At 45.3% G+C, this 16,633-nt stretch overlaps 1 long non-coding RNA gene across 1 annotated transcript; it reads right to left on the bottom strand.

The window, feature by feature from the left end:
• Positions 1 to 9,135: 9,135 nt before the first annotated feature.
• On the bottom strand, positions 9,136 to 10,769 carry LOC139408807 (uncharacterized). The gene is made up of 3 exons (XR_011634322.1): positions 10,563 to 10,769; positions 9,821 to 10,006; positions 9,136 to 9,315 (listed from the first exon to the last, which is right to left on the bottom strand). It is a non-coding gene; the product is annotated as an uncharacterized lncRNA (long non-coding RNA).
• Between the last annotated feature and the right edge of the window lie 5,864 nt (positions 10,770 to 16,633).

The following is a 16,633-nucleotide window of genomic DNA, read 5'->3' as shown; positions in this document are numbered from 1 at the left end:
GTTCTATTTCTGTCAGATATCTACTGGAGATCTATCTTCCATGTCCACTCTACTTTGTCTCTCTCTGAGTGGTTTTGATCAAGCATTAGTAACCAAGACATTCACGGAGGAAGTCACGGCTTTAAAAGAAGGAAGCATAATTGAATTCCTCAGACAGATCTGAAGGAATAGATGAAGGCACCACATTGAGTGTCCACAAAGTGATTTCCTGAATCTTTGTTCTGGTGTCATTGTCACTACAGTCTGATTAAGGTTCAATGTCTCTGGAGAGTTCCAGTTCCTAATGCCCCATTCTCACTCAAGTGTCATCATTAATTAGTCTTCAAATCTGTCAAAGGCCACAATAACACTTTCAATTCAGAGAACATGTCGTTGTCATTCATCTTACAGAGGTTAGTGGTTCCCTACATACATGTAACTTACAAAATAAAGGGAACACCAACATAAATTGTTTTAATAGGGCGTTGGGCCACCATGAGCCAGAACAGCTCCAATGCGCCTTGGTATATTCTACAAGTGTCTGGAACTCTACTGGAGGGATGCAACACCATTCTTTCACAATAAATTCCATCATTTGGTGTTTCATTGATGGTGGTGAAAAACGCTGTCTCAGGTGCCGCTCCAGAATCAATTGGGTCTTTATACATAACCCTAAGCATGATAGCATGCTAATTAACTCAGGAGCCACATCTGTGTGGAAGCACCTGCTTTCAATACACTTTGCATCCCTCATTTACTCAATTGTTTCCATTATTTTGGCAGTTACCTGTATATAGCGTCATAGCCTACTGTAGAATCTTTGTTCTCTCTCTCTCTCTGAGGTAAAAGTGTATCATTTGCATAGTTTAACACAAAACCTTTCAGAGCGCTCAGGTATTTGCATGTCGATTTTGTCTGAATGGCTTTGGTAAGGTGGAGGGTGGAGATGAGGTGACACAGGGCGGACGTGTTGATGTAAAAATTAACACAACATCCTGGGCTGCAGGGCACATAGGAGATGGACAGACCGACTGCACTCTGCTACTATACAACAAGGCTAGATAGGTACAGACATCGTAGTAGTGTCTGGGTTACAATAAGACAGCATAACAGGACATCCTGTGAGCATCCTGAGGTGTCAGACGTACTGGCAGTGTTGCATTGCGGTACCAGCTGAATAATGAATAGAAGGCCTTGAATGTTTCAGAGCAGAGAGGACGAGAGAAAGAGGTGGCATAGATGTGTGTGTGTGTGTGTGTGTGTGTGCGCAGAAGGAGGATATTCACTGACAGAACACCCAGGTGAGTGTGACAACATGTGCACAGTGGTCAGAAGTGTCAGAATGGAATTTGTCCTGCTATCGCCATAGCTCCCAGCGCCACGTATGCATGCAGCGAGGGAGCTGCAATGAATCTCAGCCGTCATGGCAACAAGGGAAAGGTATTTTAAGTGGGTGCAGAGAGCGCTGGATGTGGCTGTCACTGGATGTGTGTGTTAGTGTGTGTGTGGCCCTCCTCTGTTCTGTTTGACGTCATTATACTCCACCACCCTCCATCCGCCGGTCCCCATCACATCACACCCCAGGAGAGGACGCCTAGGCAGGCACACAACACAGGCTGGGTCCCTCCCTCCACATCCTCCCAAACACAGACTACTCCCAAGTGAAGCTTAATTTTCCTCCTCTCTCACACACTCCTTGCCCCCTCCCTCCCTCATTGGAATGATAAACATCCATCACTTTGCATGCTGTGCAGGGTATGAGTCACCCGTTGAAGCCATGGGAATTACATCCCACTCTCTCGCTCTCCTCTCTCTGCTTTCTCCTCTCAGGGCAGCTGTGTGTCCCTCCCTGACTACACCAGTATGTTCTGCCTCAGTTCATCCACTCTCTCTCCTTCTGTACCTCTCTCTTTCTCCCACCCCCCTTTCTCAGGTTCATGGAAACCACTCACAAATCTCTCTGTACCCTGCACTCTAAACCTTTTCTCCATAAACCATTTTAATCCCGTATTTAAGCATCAACAGCATCATGTTTTTATGAATGTGTATGTGGTGTTTTGGTATAAGTGTGTGTTTCTATATGTTTATATGGGGCAGACATAGAGATGGGTGGGCAGGTTGCATGTGTGCATCATGTGGACAGGTTGCATATGTGTTATGTATGTTTTTGTCACACAGTGTGTCATTTGTCCCAGGCTTTTAGATTCGATTGTAACTCCAGACAGCTTGATTTCTCCTGGGATTACTGGACTGGGCTGAGGGAGCAGGGAGGTGGGGGGGTAGACCAAGAACCATTTCAAAAAGGCCAGAAGATCCATTCAATTAAATTTTCTCCTGTGGAAATCCCTCTGAGTTTTGTTTGGATCATAGACGGGCTGCCCCTCTCATCATGGCAAAACATGTAGCAGGGCTTTGGATAAAATCATTCACGACGTCGGGCTATGAGATACATGAGGAAGTAGATTTGAAAGATACCCAACCACGTGAATGTAATGTAGACGGCTACAGTGTACGTGCCAGCTGCTTTTTCCATTTCTAAGTGAAGAAAAAGTTAATATGACACGTGTAGAGTATGACGTTAAACGACAGTGGTGTTTTTGGAACATCTGTGAGTTAATCAATGACCTAGTTACTGTGTCAATAACCTCAACCCGTCTGTGGACTTCTCACCTGTTTTCTGGTGCTGGATCTGTAAAATAGTATATTGGTTGGGCAGCAGACTTCAGTCCAGGCATGGAAAGTTCACCCTAACCTCAGTGCTTGTTAGCTTATTGAGGTTGGGACTTTGGAATCTGCAGCTCCAACTCCATTGTGGATGTTATGTGACTTGACAATTTCCTTCTCTTTATGTACCGTGCAGTCATACAGGCTTTGAGTTGTTGAGGTACGTGCAATGCACAGTAACGAGCGGAAATGGAATCCGCAACTCGCTGGTTTAAAAGGACATCTTTTATGCGGCTGGGACCATGAGATTAGTGTAAGAGCAGGATAGGAAGGCAAACATTGTGCTTCTACACCCCGTAAAGGCAAGCCAGAGACCTTTCACTCTGGATGGAACCAGCTCAGACTCAGAGCAGGGTCCATTTCATTTGGTGTACAAAGGTGGATCGAATCGCAACAATTGAAGAGGTCATGAGTTCACTACTCTGCTCAATACAGAATAAATGAACAGTTTCATTCCAAAATGCTATATATTAATTTTAGAAATGTTGGTAAATTACCTTTTATTGTGTAAAGAACTTATCAAAGAGATTGGTGTGTTTTTTCATCACCTTACACGGAACCCAAACCGGCTGCGTGCGTGCGCCCTCGTGCATACATTTATTTTGTCCCCCCCTACACTAAACGGGATCACGACACGCAGGTTACAATATCAAAACAAACTCTAAACCAAATACATTAATTTGTGGACAGGTCGAAAAGTATTTAACATGAATGGCAATTTAGCTAGTTAGCTTGCACTTGCTAGCTAATTTGTCCATTTTAGCTAGCTTGCTGTTGCTAGCTAATTTGTACTGGGATATAAACATTGAGTTGTTATTTTACCTGAAATGTACAAGGTCATCTACTCCGACAATATATCCACACATAAAATGGTCAACCGAATCATTTCTAGTCATCTCTCCTCCTTCCAGGCTTTTTCATCTTTGAACTTATATGGTGATTGGCATCTACACTTTTACCACAACAAGGCAAAACATTTCGTCTTTCAATCACCCACGTGGGTATAACCAATGAGGAGATGATACGTGGGTACCTGCTTCTAGAAACCAATGATGAGATGGAAGAGGCAGGACATTCAGCACGATCTGCGTCAGAAATAGAAAGGAGTTCTATTTTAGCCCGTGGCATCCCAGACGCTCGTTGGCGCGTGCGAGCAGTGTGGGTGCAATAATTGAATAACATGGATTTCTACATTTATTTTGCGATGCTCGCGCATGCGACGTGTCTGGTCAGCATGTTATCTTGGCATGGGGTTGTTCAATGACAGACAAATAATCATATTTTAGCAAATAGCTATGTCCGCCTCACTCTCAGATAAATAAGTAGTACTACTAGGTTTTACACAGTCAAATGTGACAAATAACTACATTTTAAAAAATTATCAATATAGTAATATGAGATCTGTATGTAAAATATTTACATTTGCCATTTAGCAGATGGTCTTATCCAGAGCGACGTACAGTTAGTTAGAACATTTATCTTAAGATCGCTAGGTGAGACAACCACCTATCACAGTCAAATATACAGGACATGAACTTTCCATTCCAGCTGAACAATGGATATATAGCAGTTTGCAACTAAATCCATTTTAATACATATCTAAAATCTATGAATGAAAAATCGGAGAGCAATAACACACACACATGAAAGTACCCATAAGCAATCATTTCTGATGGAAAAAATACAAATTGGTGGACATTGTGTTTTTTAACTAAACTCTTCGAATAATGAGTTATTTTGTCTAGGGACTATAGTCTTGTATAGCTTTTCCCCTATAGCCATATTGCTCAGCCTGAGACATGCCAGTTGGGTTCCAGGCAGTGCAGACAGAATAAGAAAACCGCAGGCTCAGTTGGGCTGAGTAATCTTTTCCTAATTAGTCAGTTAGTCCTGAGGAGCAGTCTCCCTTGTTCCCTTCTATCCTCTCCAGTTATACCCAATGGCCTGCATGTTTCTGCTGGCTGTTACAACAGTTACAAGCACCACAGATAGCCAGCAGCATACCACCCGGCATCCCATTGCTGGCTTGCTTCTGAAGCTAAGCAGGGTTGGTCCTGGTCAGTCCCTTGATGGGAGACCAGATGCTGCTGAAAGTGGTGTTGGAGCGCTGATAGAAGGCACTCTTTCGTCAGGTCTAAAAATTATCCCAATGCCCCAAGGGCAGTGATTGGGGACATTTCCCTGTGTAGGGTGCTGTCTTTTGGATGGGATGTTACACGGGTGTCCTGACTCTCTGAGGTCATTATAAAATCCCATGGCACTTATCGTGAGAGTAGGGGTGTTAACTCCGATGTCCTGGCTAAATTCCAAAGCTGTCGCTCATGCCATCACGGTCACCTAATCATCCCCAGCTTATAATTGGCTCATTCATCCCCTGTAACTATTCTCCAGGTCGTTGCTGTAAATGAGAACGTGTTCTCAGTCAACTTACCTGGTTAAATAAATAAACAGATCAATTGTGCTCAGGCTATTTATTCAAAGTGAGGGTTTCCTAACATATAATGACCGTTATGAGAAATTCATCCTGGAATCATTGCCAATGTAAGTGGCTGAGTTAATTGATCATGTCCAGAAATAGAAAATATAAACGTTTTCACAATGTTAATATTTACATCTATGACAGACCACAAAAGCAAGCTACAGTATCTCAATCAATAAAACCTTACGTTGTATTTCCGTTGCTTAATCAAATAATTGTTTTGATATTTAGGAGTGGTGGACAGCATCTATCTAAATAGGTCTCAGATCACAGGGAAGTTGATGGCTAATGGGTAGTCACTATTGCTACTGGGTCATTCCACCAACTCGGTGCCTTTTGAGATGTGCAACTTTTTTTGTACATAATATTTCCTCCATCATTTCATATGACCGAAATTAGGTTCTGGACATCAGAACAGCAATCACTAACCTTGATTTGGATGAAGATTACTACTTCAACGGGTCGGCAGCGCACCAGACCAGGCCCTAATCCCCGAGACTCGAAGGCCGACAAGCGGGCGCGCTGACGAGACTGTGTCAGCAAGTAAATTAACCTCCTCTACACTCTGTTCTTTTGGCGAACATACAATCACTACAGAACAAACAAGAAACTCCATTTGAGACTGTTCTATCAACGGGACTTGAAGAACGGCAATGCCATATGTTTCTCGGAGTCGTGGCTGAACAAGTACAAGGATAATATACTGTACATCTAGCTGTTTTTCTGTGCATCAGCAAGACCGAACAGCAGCTTCTGGTAAGGTTAAGGGGGAGGTGTGTGTCTCTTAACAACAGCTGGTGCATGATCTCTAATGTTAAAGAAGTCTCAAGGTTCTCCTCACCTGTGTTACAATACCTCATGATAAGCTGGAGACCATACTATTTACCAAGAGGGTTTTTTAAACTATATTTTTACGTAGCTGTCTATTTACCGCCACAAACCAAGGCTGGCATTAAGACCGCACTCAATGAGTTGCATAGGGGCATAAGCAACCAAGAAAATGCACATACAGAGGTGGCGCTCCTAGTGGCCAGTGATTTTAATGCAGGGAAACTGAAATCCGTTTTACCTCATTTCTACTCCACACACAGAAACGCAAACAAAACTCTCCCTCGCCTCTAATTTGGCAAATCTGACCATAACTCTATCCTTCTGATTCCTGCTTACAAGCAAAAACTCAAGACAGGAAGTACCAGTGACTTGCTCAATACAGAAGTGGTCAGATGAAGCGGATGCTAAGCTACAGGACTGTTTCGCTAGAACAGACTGGAACATGTTCCGGGATTCATCTGATAACATTGAGGAGTTTACCACATCAGTCACCGGCTTCATTAATAAGTGTATCAACAACGTCGTCCACACAGTGACCGTATGTACATATCCCAACCAGAAGCCATGGATTACAGGCAACATCCGCACTGAGCTAAAAGCTAGAGCTGTCGCTTTCTAGGAGCGGCAGATGCTTATGAGAAATCCCAGTACAACCTCCAACTAGCCATCAAACCATCAGTCAAAACATCAATACAGGACTAAGATCAAATCCTAATACGCCGGCTCTGACTCTTGTCAGTTGTTGCATGGCTTGCAAACTATCACAGATTACAAAATAAAGCCCAGTCGCGAGCTGCCCAGTGCCACAAGCCTACCAGACAAGCTAAATGCTTTCTATGCTCGCTTTGAGGCAAGCAACACTGAACCATGCATCAGAGCACCAGATGTTCCGGATGACTGTGATCTCGCTCTCCGTAGCCGATGTGAGTAAGACCTTTAAACAGGTTATCATTCACAAGGCCACAGGGGCATACTCAGAGCATGCGCTGACCAGCTGGCAAGTGTCTTCACTGACATTTTCAACCTCTCCCTGACCCAGTTTGTAATATTTACATGTTTCCAGCAGACCATCATAGTCCCTGTGCCCAATAACGCCAAGGTAACGCCCCATTGCACTCACATCTGTAGCCAAAATGTTTTGAAAGGCTGGTCATGTCTTACATCAACACCATCATCCCAGAAACCCTGGACCCACTCCAATTCGCATATCACCCCAACAGATCTACAGATGACACAATCTCTATTGCACCCCACACCTGGACAAAAGGAACACCTATGTGAGAATGCGGTTCATTGACTATAGCTCAGCGTTCAACACCATTGTGCCCTCCAAGCTCATCACTAAGATCAGGACCCTGGGTCTGAACACCTCTTTCTGCAACTGGATCCTGGACTTGCTGACGGGCTGCCCCCAGGTGGTGAGGCTAGGGAACTGCACATCCCTCATGCTGACCCTCAACAATGGGGCCCCTCAGGGGTGCGTGCTTAGTCCGCTCCTGTACTCTCTGCACACCCACGACTGTGTGGCCGTGCACGTCTCCAACACCATAATTATGTTTGCTGACGACAACAGTGGTAGGCCTGATCACAGACGACAATGAGACAGCCTATAGGGAGGAATTCAGAGACCTGGCAGTGTGGTGCCAAGACAACAACCTCTTCCTCAACTTCAGCAAGAAAAAGGAGCTGATCGTGGACTAAGGGACAAGCACGCCACCATCAGATTGATGGTGCTTTAGTGGAGCCGGTCGAGAGCTTCAAGTTTCTTGGTGACCATATCACAAAGGAATTATCATGGTCCAGACTAGACCTCTAGTCCACACACACCAACACAGTCATGAAGACGGCATGACACCACCTCTTCCCCCTCAGGAGGCTGAAAAGATTAGGCATGGGCCCTTCAGATCCTCAAAATGTTCTACACCATTGAGTTCAAGACAACTGGGAACTCGGAAAGAAATGAGCCCCGACTGGGAAAAATAATTTTGAACGGTCATCCAACTCGAAATTCCAACTTGGGAACTCAGGCCTCTTTCTAAAGCTCCGATTTTCTGACCTAAAGATCACTGACATCATGATTTGACCTCATATTTTTCAGAGTTCCCAGTTGTCTTGAAAGCACCATAAAACTCATGGTAGGCTACCCTTAGCCAGCTCATATCTGTGTGAATCTGGATGCAGTGCTCTTGTCTGCATTAAAACCTAATATCGATCCAGGTTGGATGTGAGCAGAAAGGAGGTGCGCATTATCAACCACGCCCCCTGACTTTGAGAAGCTCTGACTCGACATGCATCAAGCACACCCACCTCATTAGTGGCAGTGAGATAATGTCTCTTATGTCAGACTCATTTGAAATTGACTGTCATAGCCCCACATTATTAAAAGTATGTGATGGTGAGTTGAGAAGACCATCAGAAATACTGCTAGAATGTTTTTCAATTGACTGCCATAGTCCCAAATAACAAAATGTTAACTTTGGCTGTTAATTACATACATTATTTCACATGGTTGGGTTCGCGGGAATTTTCAGATATCAAAATGGGGTCATGGGCCAAAGACGTTTGGGAACCCCTGTTTGGCATTCATTTTAAATAATAAAAAATTATAATTATGTCTCACCATATTAAAATGAGAGTTCAGTTCATGTAACAGGTTTGACCTTAAAATGAGGTACATGAGGTATTGTTTTTTTTTTTAGCTTAAAATCAATCATTAATCACATTAAATAATAATTTTCAGAAATGACTGTCAAAGCAACAAAATAATTAGCGCTTTGCAATGATGGTGAAAACTGATAGGGTTAAGTGGGTTAAAATCTTCCTGGTAGTCACAGGGAGTGCAAAGAGGGACATGTCATAATACTGCATTTTGGCTATTTAGCAAGTCTTTATTCATAAAAAAGAAATCAGATTTATTGAATTATTCATGTGGTCTATATTAAAAGGACACTTTATTGAACATAACAGGTTTTTAAAATTCAAAATTGGTGGACAACGTACTTAAAATACCAAAGGGACACAAAAGGCACCCATTTCGCTGAACGACCCTAAAGATGCTATAAGTCCCAGAACCACAGCCTCGCTATCGCTCTCTCCCCCCCCCCCCCCCCCCCCCCTGTGTTTAGGTGTGTGTGTGTGTGTGTGCTCAGACACAAATTCCACCCACACACCTCCGGAAACTGCTGTATCCTCATTCAAACTCCCTGTTTTGTATAGTCAAATTTGTCAAGCAGATGGGAGCAGATGGGTTCAGGTCAGGCCACTGACAAGATGTTACTCGATGATATTGCTGGATGAAGTTCCTGGAAAAAACACAAATCTATTCATTCTTCAGTGATCTGACACCATGGGAAATTGAAATGTTCAGAGTAGATTGCAGAACCTCATACCCCATAACACCACCACAATGTTTGAGTGAGTAGAAATTGTGTTTTTATACTGAACAAAGAGCATTTAGGGATTGCAAAGTCATCAATACTTCACTTTTAGCTTGTCAATGAAAGATGACTTTCAAAATAAACAGAAAACAGAGAAAATGTTATTTTGTGTGTGCTTGATCTTGTGTATTCTGAACTGTGACTCCTATCCATCTTCTGTTCATTTCCTAATAATCTCCCAGATGTCTTCTTTCCAGATATACCAATTTTTGCATGTCAGAATCATGTAATTACACAAGAATAGCAGTTACTTTTGGGTATGTCTATTTAGGCGGAAATGTACATTTTCCATTACATTTAAGAGGTTTTAATATGAGTGTTTTTCTGCTCCCTTATCCCTGAGTGTCCACACTGCTCGCTTGCCACTTACCACAGACACTCTTTAGCACTGCTTCTCCCCATGCCTCCCACTTTGGCTGGCCTGATGGGCTGGCCGGGCCGGGGATAATCCATGTTCATCCCCTCAATAGCACAGCAGAGCAGACCGCCTGAATCTGGACTTGCTGGGGATGGAGGGATGGAGGGTAGAGAGCCTCAGCCTAGACAGGAGCTTTGGCTGTGTGGAAAAAGCCAGACAGACACAAGTTGGACACCGGCTTTGACTGTCTTGAAAAGATGCTTGGAATCCACTTAAGACTGAACTATACAGCACTGTTAATGTTAGGGGATTGTAGTCAACCAATGGGCATTCACACAGTACATACATTATATTGTATCATTAAATATCCCCTGTAACAGTTTGTTTGTTAAAGTATGAGGTTCTGGGGGTTTCCAGGGTACATTCAAGTGTCCTTTCAAACTCTCCAAAGTGTTTTTGCACACTGGATGTGCCTAAAGGTTATTGTTCACTATAAAAACAAAATTTCTACAACACCAACCTCTCTCAAACATTGTGCTGGTGTCTGGGGACATACAGGGGATATGGATAAGCAGACAACATAATTGTTTTGATGCGCAAAGATATAATCACTTGGTGGACATTCGATGTTGCCATTAAGTCATACATCATCAGATAACATTGGCGATAGGCTAGATTTGTTTCTACCAACCAAGGATTAATTTGATACCTCCCATGTAGCTATAGCTCAAACCCAGACCAAATCGAAGCTTACCTTGTAAGATGTTTGCTGTTTGATGTAAACGTTGTGTAAAAACATTTTGACTGTCGGGGCTGGTGATCAATAACGGTAGGTCACAGGCTGACAAATAAGATATCCACATGATCTGTGGAGTCACAGTTTTCGGTGTGTATCAACGTATTCAGTGTTTATTTCGTTATGTAGGTAGCAGCCATCTTGAAATGGTCATCAGCTCGGCCTGCCCGTATAAATGTGTATGCCCATATATGGTAGCAAGTCATACCAAAGATTTGAATGCACCGATCAATAGCCAAGATACTCAGCTATCCGCAGACCCCTTGCTTTTGCAGATAGGAGTTACCGTTCTCATACCAGACTGAATTAAATTTTAAAAAATCGAATAGGGTCCCCAAATATGGGGACTTTACATTTAAGAGGTTTAAACAACATGTGAGAGCTAAACCCCCTGGATCCAGGGAGCTGTGGAGAGGCCCAGCACACGTGGACTCCTCTGCACCACACTGCTGCTGCTGCTTCTGCTAATGTTTCTTTATATGCCTCTTGACTCACTCCTAAATAGAGTAGGGCTTGGCTATACAGTGCCTTCAGAAGGTATTTATACCCTTTGAGTTTTTCCACATTTTATATCTTGATTAGATAAGTATTCAACCCCCTGAGTCAATACATATTAGAATCACCTTTGGCAGCAATTACAACTGTGAGTCTTTCTGGACAGGTCTCTAAGAGTTTTGCACACCTGGATTGTACAATATTTGCCCATTATTCTTAAAAGATTCCTCAAGCTCTGTCAAGTTGGTTGTTGATCATTGCTAGACTGACATTTTCAAGTCTTGCAAAAGATTTTTAAGCCGATTTAAGTCAAAACTGTAAGTAAGCCACTCAAGAATATTCAACTCCAGTGTATATTTGGCCTTGTGTTTTAGGTTATTGTCCTGCTGAACGGTGAATATGTCTCCCAATGTATCTTCTGTCACAGGAGGAGACGGTGGCTATGGAAACATATGTCTCTGAATCCCTTGGGCAGGGATACTTTGAGCCTTCCACTTCACCTGCCTTCTCAAGTTACTTTTTTCTGAAGAAGAAGGATGGAGGTCTGCGCCCGTGTATTGACGATTGGGGATCAATCAGATCACTGAGAGGTACAGCTATCCGCTGCCTCTCATCGCCAGTGCGATCGAGTCAATTCTTCACAAAATTGGATCTCAGGAGCGCTTACAACCTGGTGCGTATCCAGGAGGGGGACGAGTGGAAGACGGCATTTGGTACCACCTCAGGGCACTAGGAGTACCTCGCCATTCCGTACGGGTTGATGAATGCTCCATCAGTCTTCCAGGCCTTTGTTGACAAGATTTTCCGGGACCTGCACGGGCAGGGTGTAGTGGTGTATATCCATGACATTCTGATATACTCCGCTACACGCGCCGAGCATGTGTCCCTGGTGTGCAGGGTGCTCGGTAGACTTTTGAGAAGGCTGAGAAATGTCTGTTCTTCCAACAGTCCGTCTCCTTCCTAGGGTACCGCATTTCCACCTCAGGGGTGGAGATGGAGAGTGACTGCATTTCAGCCGTACGTAATTGGCCGACTCCCACCACGGTAAAGGAAGTGCAGTGGTTTCTAGGGTTTGCCAACTACTACCGGAGGTTTATCCGGGGTTTAGGTCAGGTAGCAGCTCCCATTACCTCACTGCTGAATGGGGGACCGGTGCGACTGCAGTGGTCACCTGAAGGCTCTGTTTACCTCGGCTCCCGTGCTGGCTCATCCTGATCCCTCTTTGGCATTCATAGTGGAGGTGGACGCATCCGTGGCTGGGATAGGAGCTGTGCTCTCTCAGCGCTCGGGCACGCCACCAAAGCTCCGCCCCGTGCTTTCTTTTCGAAGAGGCTCAGCCCGGCGGAGCGAAACTTTGATGTGGGGGACTGGGAGCTGTTGGCTGTTGTCAAGGCTCTGAAGGCGTGGAGACATTGGCTTGAGGGGGCTAAACACCCTTTTGTCATCTGGACTGACCACCGCAATCTGGAGTACATCCGGGCGGCGAGGAGACTGAACCCTCGCCGGGCAAGGTAGGCCATGTTCTTTACCCTTTTTGTTTTCACTCTGTCCTACAGACCAGGTTCCCAGAACGCTAAGGCAGACGCACTGTCCCGGATGTATGACACAGAGGAGCGGTCCATGGATCACACTCCCATACTTCTGGCCTCTTGCCTGGTGGCACCGGTGGTGTGTGAGCTGGACACGGACATCGAGCGGGCGTTACGCACAGAGCCCACTCCCCCCCAGTGTCCAGCTGGGCGTCTGTAAGTTCCGTCAGCTGTCCGCGACTGTTTGATCTATTGGGCCCACACACCACCCTCCACTGGTCATCCTGGTATCGGTCGGACGGTGTGTTGCCTTAGTTGGAAGTACTGGTGGTCCACCTTGGCCAAGGACAAGGGTTTATGTTTCCTCCTGCTCTGTGTGCGCCCAGTGCAAAGCTCCCAGGCACCTGCCCAGGGGGAAGTTACAACCCCTACCCGTTCCACAATGGCCGTGGTCGCACCTGTCGGTGGACTTCCTGACGGATCTTCCTCCATCACAGAGCAGCACCACGATCCTGGTCGTTGTGGATCAATTTTCTAAGTCCTGCCGTCTCCTCCCTTTACCGGTCTCCCTGCGGCCCAACAGACTGCGGAGGCCCTGTTCACTCACGTCTTCCCGCACTACGGGGTGCCTGAGGACATAGTCTCTGATCGGGGTCCCCAGTTCACGTCCAGGGTCTGGAGGGCATTCATTGAACCTCTGGGGGACTCGGTCAGCCTCACCTCAGGTTTTCACCCTGAGAGTAACGGGCAGGTGGAGAGAGTAAACCAGGATGTGGGTAGGTTTCTGCGGTCATATTGCCAGGACCAGCCGGGGGAGTGGGCGGCGTTCATCCACTGGGCAGAGATGACCCAAAACTCACTCCTCCACTCATCTACTAACCTCTTCCCCTTCCAGTGCATACTGGGGTATCAGCCGGTTCTGGCACCTTGGCATCAGAGCCAGATCGAGGCTCCTGCGGTGGACGAATGGTTTAAGTGCTCGGAGGAGTCCTGGGACGCCGCCCATGTGCACCTGCAACGGGCCGTGAGGCGGCAGAAGGCGAGTGCCGACCGCCACCACAGTGAGGCCCCGGTGTTTGCACCGGCGGACCGGTTCTGGCTCTCGACCCGAAACATGCCCCTCTGCCTGCTCTGCCGGAAGCTGGGCCCGCGGTTTGTGGGGCCATTCAAAGTCCTGAGGAGACTGAACGAGGTATGCTACAGGCTACAGCTTCCCCCAAATTACCGTATTAATCCCTCGTTCCATGTGTCTCTTCTCAAGCTGGTGGCTGGTCCACTCCAGGAGTCTGAGGTGCGGGAGGTTCCTCCACCTCCTCTGGACATCGAGGGGGCCCTGGCGTATGCTGTACGAGCCATCCTGGACTCGAGGCATCGGGCGAGGGGCCTTCAGTACCTTGTGGAGTGGGAGGGGTACGGTCCGGAGGAGAGATGCTGGGTGCTGGTAGAGGACTTATTGGGCCCTTCGTTGCTGCGGGATTTCCACCGTCTCCATTCAGATCGCCCTGCGCCTCATCCTCTGTGTCATCCCCAAGGTTGGTGTCAGCGTGCTGCTCGAGCCGCGCGTCAAGGGGGGGGGGGGGGGGGGTACTGTCACGACTTCCACCGAAGTCGGTCCCTCTCCTTGTTCGAGCGGCGTTCGGCGGTTGACTTCACCAGCTTTCTAGCCATCGCCGATCCACTTTTCATTTTCCATTGGTTTTGTCTTTGTCTTACACACCTTGTTACAATTCCCTAATTGATTGTTCATTATTTAACCATTTGTTCCCCCATGTTTGTCTGTGAGTGATTGTTTGTTTGTTTTGTAATACGGTCCGTTATTGTGGGCTCGATTATTTGTGGAATCTTGAGTAAATACGTTTATTACTCATATCTGCTGTCCTGCGCCTGACTTCTCTACACCAGCTACACACAGGCAATATTACAGACAATGACAAGCATACCCACAACTAGATGCAGCCACCACCATGCTTGAAAATACAGTGCCTTGCGAAAGTATTATTATTTTAATACACCCAAAACAAACACGTATACAAAAACACTGGGCTGTACCCAAACAAAAGAGCGAGGGTAAACCTCGCTGAACGACACGATACCCATAATACACAATATACAGTGCCTTGCGAAAGTATTCCGCCCCCTTGAACTTTGCGACCTTTTGCCACATTTCAGGCTTCAAACATAAAGATATAAAACTGTATTTTTTTGTGAAGAATCAACAACAAGTGGGACACAATCATGAAGTGGAACGACATTTATTGGATATTTCAAACTTTTTTAACAAATCAAAAACTGAAAAATTGGGCGTGCAAAATTATTCAGCCCCTTTACTTTCAGTGCAGCAAACTCTCTCCAGAAGTTCAGTAAGGATCTCTGAATGATCCAATGTTGACCTAAATGACTAATGATGATAAATACAATCCACCTGTGTGTAATCAAGTCTCCGTATAAATGCACCTGCACTGTGATAGTCTCAGAGGTCCGTTAAAAGCGCAGAGAGCATCATGAAGAACAAGGAACACACCAGGCAGGTCCGAGATACTGTTGTGAAGAAGTTTAAAGCCGGATTTGGATACAAAAAGATTTCCCAAGCTTTAAACATCCCAAGGAGCACTGTGCAAGCGATAATATTGAAATGGAAGGAGTATCAGACCACTGCAAATCTACCAAGACCTGGCCGTCCCTCTAAACTTTCAGCTCATACAAGGAGAAGACTGATCAGAGATGCAGCCAAGAGGCCCATGATCACTCTGGATGAACTGCAGAGATCTACAGCTGAGGTGGGAGACTCTGTCCATAGGACAACAATCAGTCGTATATTGCACAAATCTGGCCTTTATGGAAGAGTGGCAAGAAGAAAGCCATTTCTTAAAGATATCCATAAAAAGTGTCATTTAAAGTTTGCCACAAGCCACCTGGGAGACACACCAAACATGTGGAAGAAGGTGCTCTGGTCAGATGAAACCAAAATTGAACTTTTTGGCAACAATGCAAAACATTATGTTTGGCGTAAAAGCAACACAGCTGAACACACCATCCCCACTGTCAAACATGGTGGTGGCAGCATCATGGTTTGGGCCTGCTTTTCTTCAGCAGGGACAGGGAAGATGGTTAAAATTGATGGGAAGATGGATGGAGCCAAATACAGGACCATTCTGGAAGAAAACCTGATGGAGTCTGCAAAAGACCTGAGACTGGGACGGAGATTTGTCTTCCAACAAGACAATGATCCAAAACATAAAGCAAAATCTACAATGGAATGGTTCAAAAATAAACATATCCAGGTGTTAGAATGGCCAAGTCAAAGTCCAGACCTGAATCCAATCGAGAATCTGTGGAAAGAACTGAAAACTGCTGTTCACAAATGCTCTCCATCCAACCTCACTGAGCTCGAGCTGTTTTGCAAGGAGGAATGGGAAAAAAATTCAGTCTCTCGATGTGCAAAACTGATAGAGACATACCCCAAGCGACTTACAGCTGTATCCGCAGCAAAAGGTGGCGCTACAAAGTATTAACTTAAGGGGGCTGAATAATTTTGCACGCCCAATTTTTCCGTTTTTGATTTGTTAAAAAAGTTTGAAATATCCAATAAATGTCGTTCCACTTCATGATTGTGTCCCACTTGTTGTTGATTCTTCACAAAAAAATACAGTTTTATATCTTTATGTTTGAAGCCTGAAATGTGGCAAAAGGTCGCAAAGTTCAAGGGGGCCGAATACTTTCGCAAGGCACTGTATGAAGAGTGGTACTCAGTGTTGTGTTGGATTTGCAGAATTACTTCAGTGCCTTATTGTATACAGGATGCATGTTTTTGAATACTTGTATTCTGTACAGGCATCCTTATTTTTACTCATTGATGTTAGTATTGTGGGGTAACCATCTTCAGTTATCTCCTTTGACAGCCATTAAACTCTGTAACTGTTTTAAAAATCACCATTGACCTCATGGTGAAATCCCTGAGTTAGGAAGGGCACCTGTATCTTTGCTGTCACTGGGTGAATTGACACA

This window comes from Oncorhynchus clarkii, chromosome 5 (assembly GCF_045791955.1).
Source record: "Oncorhynchus clarkii lewisi isolate Uvic-CL-2024 chromosome 5, UVic_Ocla_1.0, whole genome shotgun sequence".
Lineage (NCBI taxonomy): Eukaryota > Metazoa > Chordata > Actinopteri > Salmoniformes > Salmonidae > Oncorhynchus > Oncorhynchus clarkii.
Note: the sequence above shows the minus strand (reverse complement) of the source record. Positions and strands in the feature narration are given on the sequence as shown.